The sequence below is a fragment of the Melopsittacus undulatus genome, chromosome 15 (assembly GCF_012275295.1).
Source record: "Melopsittacus undulatus isolate bMelUnd1 chromosome 15, bMelUnd1.mat.Z, whole genome shotgun sequence".
NCBI classification, from domain to species: Eukaryota; Metazoa; Chordata; class Aves; order Psittaciformes; family Psittaculidae; genus Melopsittacus; species Melopsittacus undulatus.
The window spans coordinates 2910941-2928498 of NC_047541.1; positions in this window are offsets into that span (position 1 = coordinate 2910941).

The following is a 17558-nucleotide window of genomic DNA, read 5'->3' on the forward strand; positions in this document are numbered from 1 at the left end:
TCTTCCTTCTTCGTTTTTATGTGAGCCTCACACCTCCCACTCTGCCCTCTGAAACAAGTTCTGATTCATACCTCAGCTTTGATAAGGAACAAATGATGCAGCCTTCACATATGCTCAGCCCTAGAGATTAAGTCCTTGGGCAGTGTAAATCACCATGGCCCCTCCTGACCTCTCAGTCAGTGAGGATCTGAACCTGGGACATTCCACATCCATTCCAAGGTTACTGCACACATGTTTTCACGCAAGAAGATGTCTCATACCGATCAGGCCTAACACGAGGTGCAAAGGAGAGCATGAAAACATTCACAATTATGAACACAGATGCCTAAGTGAAGCTATTTCGCAGCATTCTCAAGAAAGTTCTGAGTTCTAGACTAAAATGAAAGTAAAAATCCCAAGCCAAGCGTCTTTCTCACACTGAGGCCATGTCTGCACTTCAGTGACAGCTTCCCATGAACAATCACTTGTTTTCTAACACAAAGTTCTAGAAGAGACCTTCCCAGGTTTTTGTGTACTTCATACTCTTCAACAGACCATCTGGCCTCTTCCTGAGCTCCAGGTTGTGACTGGTTTAACCCCCTGCAAAAAAACCAAACCCCAGACCAAAAAATAACACCAACAAAACCCACCCAACCAAACACACCCCATCACTTCTTACAGCTGAATATTCAAGCTGTTTGTAGTGATCATGCACACATGCTCTAAGACCTACCCTGTCCTTCTGGGTGCTCACACACAGAGGCCAAGCTCAGCACTGTCCCCTTGCAGCCTCCCCATTCTCCTCACTCAGGTGTTTGCGACTGACTAGCAGCCACGTCTAGTTCAAGTCTCCAGTACCAACTCAGCTAACAGAAACAATAGGACACGACAGAGCCTGTGTCCATACTGCACCTGAAAGTGAGCTGTGATCTAATGTTTACTGAGCCTGCAAGAGTACCAAGAACAGTCTAAGTTTCTATGCTTGCTCACAAAGCCAGCCTGGGACCACAGGCATGTTACTGTGTACTCAAGTCCTCCTCACTGCAGCTTTTCTCTGCAGTTAGGTGTTTGAACTAGCTTGTTTATGCTGTGCATCTTGCAAGCTTGCCTCTGACTGCGATGCTGACAGACGATCTTGGGTAAGCTAGCACTGACAACAGTTGAACAGCCTCTCTCCTTTCACATGTCACATAGTGGCTGCTAAAGCAGATGGTGTTAAGGGGTGAAAGGAGAAGGCAGCTTGGTAACTTCCCCACCTACAGTAACACCAGTCTGGTGACTTGCGGGCTGCCAGAGTTTGTGCACACCGACACAGTGAAAAACAACCATCCAAGCTATCTGTTGAGAAACTACACGAAGAACCACCCCCAAAATAAACCTGAATTTGACAGAAATCAAAAGATCTCCAATGATTCATGAAGAGAAAAGAGGATTAAGAATATCACTGAATGTTATGCACACAAATCGCATGACTAGCTCTGGAAGTTGGCAGTGTGAGACAGCAGGAAAGCTTGGGTATTCATCAGTTATGACAGTGATGCAACATAAAGGTTTGCTCCATGTTCCCACTGGACCCTCAAACAGGTTTCCTTTTACAGTGGTCCTGCACAGAAGCCAGTAGCATGCTGCACTAAAGACTTTGGTCAGACTTTGTGGATCCTTTATTGTTATAGTCACTGTTCTCCATGTATATACCCTTTCATTTTTGGTGTTACTGTGACAGTATAAAGCTGTATTTTGTCCAAAAGCAAACTGTTGGCATTAAAAAGAAGCCAGTGTGAGTGACAAATTCCTCTCATGTCCTGAAACAAAACTATAATTATGTGTTTAGAAAAGTAACTTCTTTGAGCAGAATGTTGCAACTCTGTCAAGATTTACTAAGAAGTAATCTGCAGGTTATGCAAGTCAGTGGAAAGCTTGCAGCAGGCACATTCAGAAAGATACTCAAATATATACCAGCCTTTGGATGCAGAGGTGTATATCCACATTTGAATTATCTGACCCACCTGTCTTAAATAAACGGTCCCTATACACTCACAGCAATTCTTTCCTGAGCACAAAACTAGCACTGATTTAGAATCCAACACTGCACCAAGGACTCCATGAAGAGTCATATCTGCTGCTTCCTGGCAGTTGTCATTGTCTTGAAACTCTGTCATCAATATCATCCAAGGGGGTGATGAAGCACAAGTAAAAGCTATAATTTAGGTAAAAGCAAAAGAAATCCACTTCTGCAGTCATATTTATATACAAATTCGTTTGTTGCCTAAAGCATTCGTATTAGTTGGGTGAAACTGCCACCTGCTGGTCACTTCGCTGTCACTCTAAATGGGGTTTAGGGCTCAGAAGCTGTGTTACCAGTCTGAGAAAGCAAAGAGAAGGAGATTTGCAAAGGTACAAATACCAGATCTTGCAGCTCAGCCTTGGATAATCATAGAATCACAGAATAGTTAGGGTTGGAAAGCACCTTAAGATCATCCAGTTCCAACCCCCCTGCCATGGGCAGGGACACCTCACACTAAACCATATCACCCAAGGCTTCATCCAACCTGGTCTTGAACACTGCCAGGGATGGAGCATTCACTGCCTCCCTGGGCAACCCATTCCAGTGCCTCAGCACCCTCACAGTAAAGAATTTCTTCCTTCTATCCAATCTAAACTTCCCCTAATCTGCTCTCTAACACTCACTACACTCAGGAATCACAGAGAGACCCAAAAGAAAGACACCTCATTACCTAACACACACCAAGAGCTGGAAGAACAACTGCTGCTCTGTACAGATTATGGACATAAATGAGTTTCTCACAAGTAAAGGAGCTGGAAATGCAGCAGAGAAACACCATGCTCAGCAAGGATGACAATATTCCCTCTGCAAATGAGAGGTTTGGAATCATTTCAGAACCCTTCAGGCACAGAAGATTTGCTGTTAGTCTCATGGGCAATGCCAACAATTCTGTAAGGGAAACAATACAGCCTGTTGCTGTGACTTAAAGTGATAAGATCAGGGTATGAGCTCAAAACATAATCCAGAAACAACCTCCTTTGCTTCTCTTGATCTTGTACTGTACATCCACTGAAAATTGCGAATCTTCACTTTGGAAAGGACACTAAGCAGCAACAGACTTAGCCTGATAACAGTAGCATCATTCTTGCGCAAACGTGCTCTCCTCTGACATTCCCATTCAAAATACAGCATTGAATGCTAACCATCTATGCTACACATTTTTGAGTAATCCCTCTGTGATCTATTGCAGTGTAGAAAGATCAGGGTATTTTCTTTCATTCTAGATGCACAGAAAGCATTTGATTAACATTGGCAGCTCTGGAAATTTAGGGGCTTTCCTTTTGTAGGACTCAGCTATGAAAACTCCCATCTCTTTTCCTCCAGTGGCTGGGCCTCTCACTGGCTAATGTCTATTTTATTAAATGCAGGTACAGAAACCAGCTATTACTGTACTTGATGATTCTGGTGCAAGTACAAATGAAGGCACTTAATTCTTCAGAATTCATTAAACTCATACTCTCTCCTGTAATGTCAGTCCTATGACCAGTTACTGTATGACCCAGCACCTCTTCAGTAAGACACCACAGTTGGTACAATCTCATCAACTTCATGTAGCTTTTACAGCTTCTACAGAGGAGTTTTCAATGCATTTTAAAAACTCCAACTGAAGCCTGACAAAACCTGCTAAACTTCAATGATTACACTTTTAGTGTGAGATACAGAAACTTCAGGTGTTCTTACTATCACAGTTCTATAGCCTTTTGCACTCTTACTTGTTTGGTTTGGGTTTGGTTCTTTTGTTTTGGGTGGGTTTTTGGGGGGGGTTGAGAATAATATTTTATCAAAATAAGTAGGCAAATAGACAGAATGTTTCTGAGTGCGATCCTCAGGCAACAGCCAAATGCACAACAAGGTTTGAACATATTAGCAAAAGTCTCCTTGGAAAACCCTTTTTATAGCAAAGATCCTGCAAGCTGCTTTTCTCCTCTCATAGCTGCTGTCCTCTTCCTAGTCATCTATTTGGTCTGAGTGATTCAGAGATGCATTGCTGTGTGTCCTCACCTGGCAAAGGGCCATGGGAAGATTGTTTATGATTAATGAATGTAGATGCATTCACACTGGGCTGGAAGAACAGCTTTTCTCCTAGTCAACATAAATCCAAAGTGAAATACATCTGTACAAGTTCCGCAGAAAGAATTTGGGGATTTCTCCTTACACAAGCTGTCTGTGAAATGCTCAATAAGTACAATTTACCAGGGATATCAGCATGCCAAGAAGCAAAAGAGAAATGACAAAGCACATGATCCAAAGTGAAAATAACTTCCGAATGCATGAAAATTCAAGCTTTTTTTTCTTTCAACTTTATGTATATGTCACCAAAAAGTGACCATTAAAACACCAGATATTAACTAACAGAGATTCTGTTTTGTTAATCCTTTTTGGATTACAATATGATCTGTCTGCTTTTTGCACTGCACTAGTTGTAACTGCAATTGTAAGCATTTGGGAGACCTAAACCCAGATATTGGGTCAGTTGTGTTTTGAGGTGTTTCCTTGTTTGTTTGGGGATTTTGTGTTGTTGTTTTCCAGATTAGACAAGGTCAGGTAATTGCCACAGAACTTTAAATTGCCTTCATGTTTACAGAAGGACAGAGTTTTCATACTGGACAGAGCTCCACAGTGTGGATTATACATGAAACAGTTTTAACATCGTTTATTCCTTTACAATTGTATGGAGTGAGGGCAAAAAACCTGGATCTCTTTGAGGTCAAGTGCATGGCACAGAAGTGTGCCAAGTGCAGGTGCGCTGACCAGGTGAATACATTCACAGCTTTCAGGAAGAAGTTGCCAACACTGCCCTGAAAACTGTGGGAAACACCGGCCATAGATCACCTATTGTCTACACCCATCCTCTTCCGCTCCATTCCTGGACAAAACTGATGGACTAATACAACCTATCCCCTTACATACATGCACATGCACTCCCCCCAGCTGCCCTTTGCAAGGACCAGGTAGGAAGGTGAACACTTGGCTCTTCATTCAACACATTCTGCACCTTTATCACAGCCAAGCCTGTGCATGGAAAAGGGAAAAATTCACTGGAGCTTGACAGACAGAAATAGAAACTTTGTCTCTTTATGCCAAGAATTTGTTTCTCTTCAGCCAGCAGCAGAAATGAATCTTTCCAAGGCACAAGGGCACAGATATCTGCATGATGCTGGTGGTGCTTAAGGGTCCAGAATTTATATAAAGCTTTCTCTTCTATCTGATAACATCACAGGAAAACAAAACAAATCAGATCATCCTCTTCCAAACTTAAGTTGTTACAGTGAGGTAAACCTGGACTTTCCCAACTAAACATCTCAATATTGTGACAATCGTATGACTCAGTTATTCTGATTTGTTTCTTCTCTGTAAGAAATTAAGGAAACATTTGAAACAAGTGAACAAACACACTGAACTGAGATGCTAAATGTTTTCATATAGGGAAAAACATTGTTTTCCGTTTCCCTTTCAAGCTTTGTATATGCTCAGTTCAGTAAAAACTAAACATATTTTCTTATCACGACAACCATAACAAATGGAACATTTCAGTCTTTCAAGTGAGACATAAGCACCCAAAGCACAACAGTGCTGTATCAAAACCATTCTCCTTTTTGTACCCCTAAACTTACTTATTCATAGAACAATAATACAGAACTTAATGCCTAAATGTTAAAACCAACTTACTGGCATAAACTGCTCTTGTGATATATATGATCCCTTTCCACAGAAATCTCAGTCATGACAGTAATGTTCTTTTGTGACACTGCACTTTTTAAGCCTGTTGACAACAAATCACACCTTGTAACACTTCATGAGCTAGAAAAGTCGCTTTTCTTCCTAAATGATTACAGAAATCGAAAGATGAAGGTACTAAATACTTCACTGCATTACCATTAAGCCTGAGCTTCATTTCAAGTGTGCAATATATTAGCTGGGATGAAAGCTTACACTCATCAATAGTATTAAGCGTATGCTTCAGTGATGACTGGTTGTGGTTTAAGTCATTTGACTGCAGTCACACAGGGATTTTAGCAGTCATAATCATTTCACAAACACAGTTGCAGAAAGCTCCTGCTCATTAGACAATCCCATTAGCAGATTAGAATGTACCTCTGATAACTTTCAAGCCCTGCTCTCCATAAGCTCATACTAACCCCCATCCTCTGTAGCCAACAGAAATATCTGGTTTATATCCTGCCCTTACTACTTTGGGAGAAGACTTAAGAGAAGAACTTTTCAGGACAATAAGCTTTGGAAAGAGGACCCCAGGAAATCTCTATGTTCAGAAGGAAGTTAGTTACTAACTAAAGTAACTGCTCCCTGACTTGGACAAAAGCTCGACCACACCATCTGTTGCCATTTCCTCCTATCTGGAATTTCTGGTATCAGCTACAAGTAAGAGGAGAATTTTTGCTGTTCCATGTATGTTCAGTGTGAAAACAGTGAACAAAATCTTCGATAATATTAACACTGGTTCAGGGCCATACAAAACTATCTATTTTATAGCTTCTGCAGCAACACTCAGCACCTTACCAGGGAGAATCTTGCTGGAAATTAATACAGGCTAACAAGGCTTTTTGTGTGCTCAATGATTTCCAGGACCTGTCTCTACTGTGGCTCAAAGATCTCCACTGGGGGACATCTGCCTCTGGAATTACTAACACACAAACTATACAGCAAAGCATGCAAAGTATTCTAGGTATCTTTGGGCATTAAAAGCCAAAACAAACCCAGCTGCTGACAACAGAAAATGGGTGAGGTGGGGAGGAGAAGAGGCTGAGAAGAGCCTGAGCAGACAGAAGAAGGGCCAGGTCACAACTGTATTCCCTCTTCACCCATACTTGAGGTTAACACACCACCTATGTCTCTCACCCTGGATGTCCTCAAGACTTGGCAAAGATAAATCCAGGCACATCCTAATGCTGATTTCACATTAACATGCTGGGTCTGTCTCCTGCACAAGGCATGAAATCCACTGGCCAGAACTTCTTGATTGCTCCTTTTCGGTTCCTCCTTTAAGGATGGCATTAAGCAGCTAGGAAGTTTGCACTAGAGGCAAAATAAGGCAAGACACAACACGTTTTACGGGGACCATTTCATTTTTGTTACTATGACATGTTTTATGGGGACCATTACATTTTTCCGACTGCTTGGATTTGGCTCAAGGCATAAGTGGCCTAATGAAGTTTACCTATTGCTGTTGACTCACGCTGAAAACAACCCCTTGTCCTGCAAGAAAAGTAAGGTTTGCTCCATCTCTCAGGAGCAAACTGGCAACTTGCTCAGAGAAGATGGTGAAACAGTAACAGCAAGTAAAATGCCTCTCAAAGCACTTCATTGCCAGGTTTGAGGTATCAGGATCTTTCAGAAAGTATTAACAACATGCTATTGTTTCTCTTGTAGCACAAGCCACATGCCTCAAACTATACTTCCCTGGGCATAGATCATGGAAAAAAATATGAGTGCCTTTAGTTGCTCACAAACAGCAAAAAAAACCCTTAAGATGAGAGGTATTAAGACACCCATTGCACTAATTGTGAAGGGAAACTCAGTTAAGTGCTTGCATATCCCATCTCTAGCGCAGAGAAACACAACTTCCAACAGCTAATTCATGCAACCCCTTCTAAGATGAATTCCCCTAGGATGCCTGTTTCTTTCTTGACTGTAAATGGAACTTAGATGACCAGATGCAACTTCCATGTCTAGTTTATTGATACTGAATTTAAGGTATATGAAATTCAACCACAGAGACCAAAGACCTTTCTTCAAGTTCACATCATGCTGATATCAGAGTTATGAATCTGACACGACACTAGACAAACCCACTCGCCCAGATCACAGCTAGGTGGGTCTTCAGAGGTACACAGAAACAAGCCTTCCTGGGTCCTGTGCCAGCCAAAGCTATAGAAACTCAACTGGCCTTGCACCAAGCGTAAGCTCTTAGCAGGGTGGATTAGTGTAAGTCCTGCACATACACAGCCCTTCCTGAGCACAAACAGGAAGAGCTTTCAGCAGCATGTAAAATAACACATAGACATCGTTCCTCCTCTAGTGGGTTTCTCCCCCATTTCGCTAAAGCACAGTTGGTCCTAGCAGCATCCCCAGGAATGAAGAGATTAACAGCATCTGTGTCTGAACGTTTGAGAGCTGACATTCTAAGGAGCAGCAGGTTTTGGAATCAAGCAGTTAGATGGTATCATATACATTCGGTTTTCTGTCTTCAAAACGCACACAGAAGTTATCCTATTGGGCAATATATTTACAGCATTGTCCATTTCTTTGTTAAATACTTCACTCCCTGGGAAGAACAAACACAGCAGCCAATGCAGGTTACAGCCCTGCAGAATTATCGCTCCGGGTATTACTGATTATATCAGCTGCCATTCAGCTTGCTGTAACAAAAACAATTTGTCCTGAGGGAAAGCAGTATGTACAGAAAGCCACGGAGTGTAATGAAGGATTGGATGAAGCTCACTGTTACTGAGAGGTGTAGTATTACTCCAGTGCCTCACCAACACTAACAGTCTTAGCTTAAGTCTTAGCATAAAAACATCTGCCTCTGAAAGCCTGCCATGCACACCAGCATTCATCTGCCCTTGATTTGCACCCTCAACAGACAGGGCATGAGCCATGCAAACTGAAATCCTCTTTATCTACAAGTAGTCAAGAAAAAGAAGTTGTTGATTTACTTGCAACAACATATAATAACCTTAGTTGCAGCAAGATCTCATGACTAGATATGAAGGCGCCCAGCAAGAGAAGTCTCAGCAGTTGTCTTCTCCCATGTACTCACTTCAGCAGCAAGACCCAGCCCCAAAAATGAGGTTAACTAGGAAAGAACGTCTTTGACACCCGATTTCTAGTGAAACTTCACTAAAGGAGAAGCCACTAATTTGCATGCACAGCATTAAGGAACAATTGTGAACACAAAAGATTTTGCAGCAGAAACCTTTCTCAGCTCAGCCTAATGTGCTGAGCACAAACGTTTTCCCTTTCATGTTGATGCATCAAATGGCTAGCTAATAGCGCTGTAAGTTCTCTTATTCTGACTGTAAAAGCTCCCAGTGCCATCTGATGTGCACACTGCATATTCCCTGTATATTTTTCCAACACGTGTCTCTGGCTGTTGTGGTTTACTGGGTTACAAGGGCACCTGCAGTCTGTTTGCATAATACTGCTTGTATAAAAAGGATTCAGGGGGGGTCAGAAAAATAAAGGGAGAATCCCTTTTTGGTGCTTTAAAAAGATTATCTGAATCTGAGACTCAAGAATTCATTCCCACTGGATGGATTTTCAAGCTTTCCAATAATTCAAGAAAAGCAAGTGTTTTCTAACATAAAAACATTTGTACATGTACTACACTGTGAGCTACTTGCAAGCTAAGCCTTTGGCCTTGCAGAAGTCTGAAACAACTTGTTGAGTCCTTGTCCACGTATTATATTGGTACTCTTCAACTCCCATCCCTGCACAGTACCCTATAAAAGCAATGGAAACACTGCTCTTCAAATCAGGGTAGGTTTGGACACTTACGAATGGAATAGCAATTCACTCACCAAGTTCTGTTAACTTGTCAATTCCCTGCTCTTTGTTAAGTGGAATTGCAAATTAAAACATACATCCATATAGACCCTTAAGAAGACTATTTATATGAATGCATTGAACGTGCAGAGTCATGAAAAACTGCCACCAAATCAAGGTGATACTGCTCAGCCAGCAGTACCAGGTCACCATGATGGAATGGGTTGCCCAGGGAGGTGATGAATGCTCCATCCCTGGCAGTGTTCAAGGCCAGGTTGAATGAAGCCTTGGGTGATATGGTTTAGTGTGAGGTGTCCCTGCCCATGGCAGGGGGGTTGGAACTGAATGATCTTAAGGTCCTTTCCAACCCTAACTATTCTATCATTCTATGATCCGATTGTGACTGTTGGCACAAACTAACAAGTGGAAAGAGAAGGAAAGTATGGAGCTTCCAGTATTACTACATACCACATCACAAGGAGGGGATGTAGATGTAATCATTTACAACAGAAAAAAAAGCCTCCCAAACACATGGGGCCATCTCCAGCCTCTTTTCACTGAATACTACTAGGTTCTGTCCCTTTTAGTGGCTAAAGAACAGGACTGATGAGTTACCCAGAGACAAAAGCAGTAGCCTGAGAAGGGCTGAAACTACAGGATAAATTTCTTCCAGACAGTTTCATTCAGTGCATAATTTCAAGCATCCACTACCCACTGAAACTCAAGCACATTCAATACTGAAAACACTTCAACTTCCGTGGTTCTTATGTATATATCCCACATAAAGCTGGACCTGTAGTTCCCAGATCACACCAAAGCTGATAACAAATACATCAGAAATGTCTGTTCCCATACCACTTAAACCAGTGAGTGTGAATCTGTCTAGGTCCCTTAAAAGCAATTTAGTTATGTTGGCTTGGTTTATTTCAATGTGGGAATTTACAGATTAGTTAGCTCAGTTCCTCTCATGAATTCCTTTAGTATATACAAGTGGCAAGAGGATAAAAAAATGCACCTGAGATAGAAAAGGCTACAGAAGGACTGAGAAAGAGTTGCAGACTTTCTAGGGGTCATTATTCTGAAGAGAACTGCAGGTGGCAAGTCTCTTCTTGCTTTGCACAGGTGTAAGGCTTGTACCAGGTATTTGCTCCTCCTTCAGCTCTGACTTTTTGTTCTGGAATTATTGGAATGATAACAAAGAACTTGCATATTTAATCTGTCAATTGGCATTTCTTTTAGTAGGTAAATATTTAAGTTTTCTTTTATTTTAGTCTTTTTTTTTAAGCAGGATCTCCTTGTGTTAGCTGTGCTTCCATTAGCCTCTTAACCCTGGATAAAGAGGAGCAAATTCCAAGCAACACCTGTATTTTTGCATTTTCTCATTTCCCTACACAAACGTACTCTCAGTCAGTTACATATCCTATAAAGTTATGTCATCTTTCACCTCTGTTTCTTGATAAGTATGGATTTTTGGAATGTGATGCAGTTTACTGTAGGAATACAGCACTTCTGCTCTGCGCATTGGCTCAGTTAGCAAAGCCTCGCTAGAACCAGTGGAGCTTCTCTAATTTAAAGCAACTAAGACTGTGGTCTGGAGTGAGACACATATGCTCTCTTGATAAGAGTAACACTTTTCTTGTGGGCATCTCTGTCACCCGGTTCCTGTTCTCCAAGGGAGCATCAGGATGCCATGAAAATATCATAGGTATCACACTATGGAGTTTGGTGTTCTCATTTCTTCTGTGTCTGTGTAATCATCAGGTGAAAGGAGGCTTTGCTGACAGAGGTAGGCTCAAGTCTGAACAGCAGGAATTGCAGAGGCAGTAGCTATATAGCATAAAGCAGTGGTACTGGAATTTACCCAGCAATACAAATGAGAAAGGATTTGATGCAGGTTTGTACTCAGAGAAATTAGGTCAGACTCCACAAGACATGAAATGATTTATGCTAATGAAATATTAACTCTCAACAAGGGCGAATATACTGGCACTTCCATGGGAACTTACTGCTCAATAAAATATTACATGTGGCAAGAAACCAATCCAAACAAGTGCCAGGTTAGACTGGTTTGGTCAGAGGGATCCTCAAAAGCTGACATAACAATCATTTATTTATTCATGGCTCAAGCAAATGATATGGACTCTAGCAAGAACAATCCTAAGTAAATTGCTCCTATCACAAATAAATATATTACCATAAAATATAACCACTCAAGAGTAGCATTTTGCTAATTTGTCTTCTTAGATGGATTTCCAGGAGACATGAGTTGTATAGAATGAAGAATTTACTCATGGACAAGTACTGGAGGGTTATGAGAGATGTGATTTTTATGCAGCACGTGGCATGCTTGACTTGATAAAGCTTATTGTACACAAGTAACTGTAGATGGTAAAAGCTGGTGTGAGAGCTTCTCTAGGAGCTCATATCCACAACAGAAAGGTGTTCATTTTCTGGGAAGAAAGTCTGAACAGAGGTCCTGGAGAAATAAGCAGAACTGCTGTATTTGGTTGTCCTGCATTATAACAGAAAAGCTCTGGACAATCACTCCACATTTCTGCCTGTTTAACAACAGCAAACAGATGTTTTCAAGCTGTTGCTGTGACAATTCAACAGTTCAAAGTTCTACAACTGCTTGAGCAACACATCCACCTTTGAAACAGAACTACCAAATGTTTTACAAGCTGCATGCAAACACTGTGTTTTACTTAGGCTGTGGTTACTGTCACCATTTCTATCTACCTCAAGGCTTTCCTTGACTTCAATGAAAAGGGAATGCAATTCTGAAACATAAGGAGGAAGCAATCATTGAATGCTTAGTACATTTTTCTCCCCTCCATCAAGCGCTGTAGCTGATTAATACACTTTAAGTACACCCAGAACTGTGTTACTGCTTAAGTCTCAGTCCAGGAGCCTGTTTAAGCACGTGCTCAGCTGTAACAAGAAGAATAGGCCCCATAAATATCAGCAGGCATTCTCTTAAAGTTCTGTACTGAGACTTTATCATCCTATATACCTCCCCAGTCTTTGGCCCCTGTGAGATCCCTCATACATCCCAGTCCTGTTGTGATATTTCTCCTGAAACTTTGTGCCTAAGCTTAAAAGAGCATAAAGGCTTGGTTATTAAAGGTACATCACAAGAGAGCTGTGCATACATAAAACACTTAGTTTATTCTACTACAAAGGAACTAGATGCTGCTGAATACAGTTCTTAGCCTTGTTGATAAATAGGGTGGACTTCCTCATTTTTAGATGAATACCAGGTGTCACAATTATTAAAGAAAGCAAAAAGCAATACTGTACACGACACTGAGCAAATAAAGTAGTTCAGTAACCTCAGAAATTCTACAGAGTTGTTTTTCAGGGTTCTGCTCTTATTCATTGTGTTATTATCCAGAGATTAGTGTAGCAATGCCTGGATCAAATGTCACAATTAAGTGTTAACTTCGGATAGCATGAACTCAACTACTCATCATGAGAAGGGGTTTGTTTGCTGTGTCCTCTCAGGCCAGCCAGAGTCTTAGTGAATTCCTGCCTTCATTTGCTATAGGAAATGTTTGTTGATCTGTTTTATTTTAGAAAAATATAAAGTTATTTCCCCATTTGCAAAGCGACAGCTTTAGGTTGAGGATAAGGGATAACAGTATCTTTACTCCTGTTTCAGCAAAGGAGCAGTAATACTACAAGCAATAACAATAGCTCCAGCATCTCTGATCTTCCCCACTGTTGGCTGTAAAGAGCAGGTATTATATGCTTGCTTCAGATAGGATTTTTTTGGTATGCCTCAGAAAAGTGTGATACATTTTCAGACACAAACAGCATAAATTCTGTAAGTGAGAGGAAATCTCAAGGACCTTTACGTTTCTAAGCTAATCAGGAAAGATCCAGCATCACATTTCTAATAACTGCCAAAGAGCAAAGTAACATCCTGACCTTACCCATCTCTGTGAGAGAAAGTTAAGGGGCACTTGCCCCTTCTTTCCACACTGACCCAGCTACAGTGGAAATTGCCATAGTCAGTGGCTCTTGTTACATAGTGTAGGCAGAATTGTGCCCAACCATACACAAAGCAAGTAGCATTTTTAGGTCTGTATGAAATAATTTCTCTCTCTTATTTAGCCATGGTAGGACTGTGTTAGCTGACCTCAGTAGGAGTAATGTTCCTGGTGTTGAAAGAATCTGGATGAAGGCCATTGGGAGTGAAATATAATCTCAGTGTATGGGAAAAAACCACTGAAATTTGACCCCAGATTACAAACCATTGTTATTTGTGACTTTCAATGTATTTGTCCAGAAGGGAAAAATGGATTTAGGACCTTTATTTTCTTATCCTTACTTCTGAATTACTTTAATTATTAACTCTAAATAAGCAAATTTTATGTAGCTAACTGCAGCTAATAGGAGAGCATTTGCAACTTGGTCCATCTTAATTCTTGGTTCATTCAGACGCTCTGGCTTGCTGAATGACTAATAGCCTGCCCTATATGAAATAAAAGCAGGACATGAAACAGCCCTTGCTGTTTCAGACATGCTGTTATGCAGAGATTCATTTGAACACAATCTTTTGATACCCCATAGACAATCAGACACCCAGAGAGAAGGTTTAGATTCCAAAAAGCATACCAGGCAAAGCAGAGTATAGAAGATGAGGAGTCATCTATGGGATTAAATGCCCCTCATGTCACCCTTTCACACATGGAATTCATGCAGTTTTGACTGGTGCAGTGAATTATATAAATTAAATTAAACTATCATAGCTACATGCACAGTTTGCATCTGAGTATTTTCTTCCCTCATAGGTTGCTGCCCTATAAGCAATCCAGTAGAGAATTACCAAGCTTTTCTTTGTGTTTGCCATAACTGAGCCTGTGTCAAGCCCAGCCTGATGTACCCAGTTATTCAGGCACCATCACGTGTCTTTAAAGAGCAAACTCAATACCTTTGTATACATGTCTAGCTTGATGACAAAACTGGTACACCAAGGAACTTCATGGAATATGTAACTACCATAAAGAAAAAGTGCAAGCTCCCCAGTTCAAAGAGCACATGTTTATGGTTAATGTCAGGCTAGCTCTTAACTTCCTGACTTAAGTGCTTTACTGAGTCCATGCCAGAAAAGGCAGACCTAAGACAACTGTAAGATAAGACATGGCAGAAAGCAAACTCGTATTCTTACATGACATTCTCTACCAGATCACCATCAAGTCTGAGATGAAGCAGAAAAAGAAAACTGATTATTAAGCACGTTATAACCATCTCAGTCAAGATGGGACAAGAATGAAGAGAAAGGATTTGCAAATAGAAGACCTGTAGGAAAACAATCTGAAAATGTAGGGGTTTGGGCCTCAACTTCCCCACCTTTGTTCATATGGAATAACTCACTTCTCAATGCAAGCAAGCAAAAACTCTTTGAGCAGCAACAGTCTCCCAACAGAACACCAGCAGATCCCATGCACTTGTGTCTGGCAGGGGCAGGAATTATAAGGTGAGACAACATTGTGAAAGAACCCGGGTATTTTGACTGGCTGCCAGCCATGCCATTGTATTTCAATAACTGAGCAGATAAATGATCCTTAGGAAAAGAAAAGAAGAAGAACAAAAGAAAAGACTGTAAATAGAGAAGACTGCTCAAGTGCCCTGTCTGAAAAAGAATACGTGTTTGTGGCTCAAGCTCATGGACACAAAATGTTAACCCTGACTGTGCATCCTTACACTGAGTCAATTCTCTGCAGAGCCAGCAAAAGACCTCTATTTTACCAGAGCTTTGTTCTAGTACAGATGTCTAAATTAAGTTCACAGCTCTATTAATAATTCCAATAAGCTACAGAGAGACAAAAAGAGACATTTTTAAAGACATGAATGGCAGGCAGCAGAACAGTTCAATCTTGAGATTCAGAAGCATATAGATAGTAGAAGAAAGGAGGAGTAGCTATGACATTTATAGCAAGGCATTATAAAGACATTCAGAGGGAGACTCAACTGCCTGATATCCATCTTCTTGCTGAAATGCTTTGGGGTACCCAAGACATCTGTGGGGAGCTGATCTTCAAGGGCTGCGGGACATGCATCTTACATAAAATAACAAGATATCTAAGCACATGAATCAAGCCACAGGTCACATAACACAACCTGTGTCACACAGTCCCTTGTGTTCTACAATACTCACATTTAAATGCTACCTTCTCTGAATCCTCAGCTTTCACCTGGGCTGTTCTGATGTAGTTTTAAGTCACCAATTTTGCAGGGAGAGAAAAGTAATAATAATGGCATTTCTGCCACATTCCTCACTGATGGACACTTAAACCAACATTGGGGAGCACAGGGAAATACCGGTAAATCTGATTGATTTCAACACGAGATTTCTCTATATATTCCCCTTTATTCTGCTCTCTTTTTGCGGCTGATGCGATTTGTTTGCTAGCGAGAGCTTCCGGCGCTCTGGTTCACATCACCATCTAGCGACAGAACTTGGGATACCAGGAACAACATTTCCTTTCGCTCTCTCGATTTTTCTTGGCTCGGTTTTGGTTTTTAATTGTCGCGAATTAAAAGGATGATGAAATATTAAATACAAGAGATTTTCACCATTTAACAAGTAACAAAGTGCTGAGCCATACTTAGAAATCACTTAACACTGGTACTCTGTAACTACAGAGGAAACATCTGGAAACTTCTTCTTGCAGCATCTTTCCAAGGTCTGGCTGAACAAAAACCTTTCTTACCGAAAAAACAGAGCGAGAAGCACCCGAAGAATAACCCATCACAATGCTCCCAATAACATGTATTTCTCCTTTTGTCTTTGTATGCAGATCAGGCTCCTAAATGTAAACTTCTGCCTTGAACCTTGTTTGGTATTTGTGACACGTATAGGCTGGTGAAAACCTATGCCAAATTAAACAAGGTTAATACCTGGATAGTTATTTAGAAAGCTGAGAAATCTTGCTTATAATTTGGGATTAGATGATCAATTCCACAATGGATTTGTCAAGTCAATGAAACAGAAACACAGCCTTGACAGCTCATCTGTGCCCATGGGAGGTCACTGTTGCTTCAGAGAATGGACCAGATGTGCCAGTTTTAGGTTAACAACACAGATAAGACTAGGAACACCAGCAAACCACTTTATAGTAGCTCAGAATTAGTTTATCTCCTTAATTATGTTTTCCAAAAATACACCAAAATCCAAGCACACTATTACATATGTTTAAGACTGATATTTCTCAGAGCTGTACTGAGAAGAAACCAAATATCTCCAGATGCCTTTGCGTTGAAAATGGGCAGATCAAAATAGTCTCTTCATGCTTGATAACCTATAATTCCTCAAAACCTGACCAGACAACTTAGAAGATAACTGAATGCCATTGATAGTTAACAGACTCTGACTACTACATACAACAGCATTAGAAATGAACGTCACGAGGAGGACCATATTTGCTTGTCACCATCTGAAGAGGTGCAGACAGTCTGGAAAATGTCTTAGTTGATATCTGTGGGGGACTGAGTAAAACCATCTGCCTGACACAAGAGAAATCTCATCATGGTGAATAAAAAGTATCAGAGGTAGGTAAAAGCAGTCTGAGCATGCTGCCTCTGTCATCACTAGGGAGTTCTGAATCCAAGGAAAGCATTTAGAAGTAGCCATGGGGCATCATTAAAGATGAGTCAGTGGCAGGTAATTCTTGGAAATTTACAATAAAAATCATGCAAAAAGTGACAATGATATTGGCAATCGCACCTCATTACAGCTGCAGATCACTCGTCACTACACAGCTTCGGTTTTGACAGTGAGGACCTTTCTGCAGACTTCAGGTTATTTCACAAGGCCTCATGCCTTCAGATCTCAAATACTGTGTGAAGCCAGTGGAGAAGCACAGCCGACTGTACAAAGCTCTGTCAGCACTGAGCAAATAAACAAGAAACTCTATGATACCCTGCCTTCTCAGGAAAGATGATCATTGTGAGGGAAACACACATGAGATGGCATCATATAGCATCCCTAAGGAAAGGTGGAATG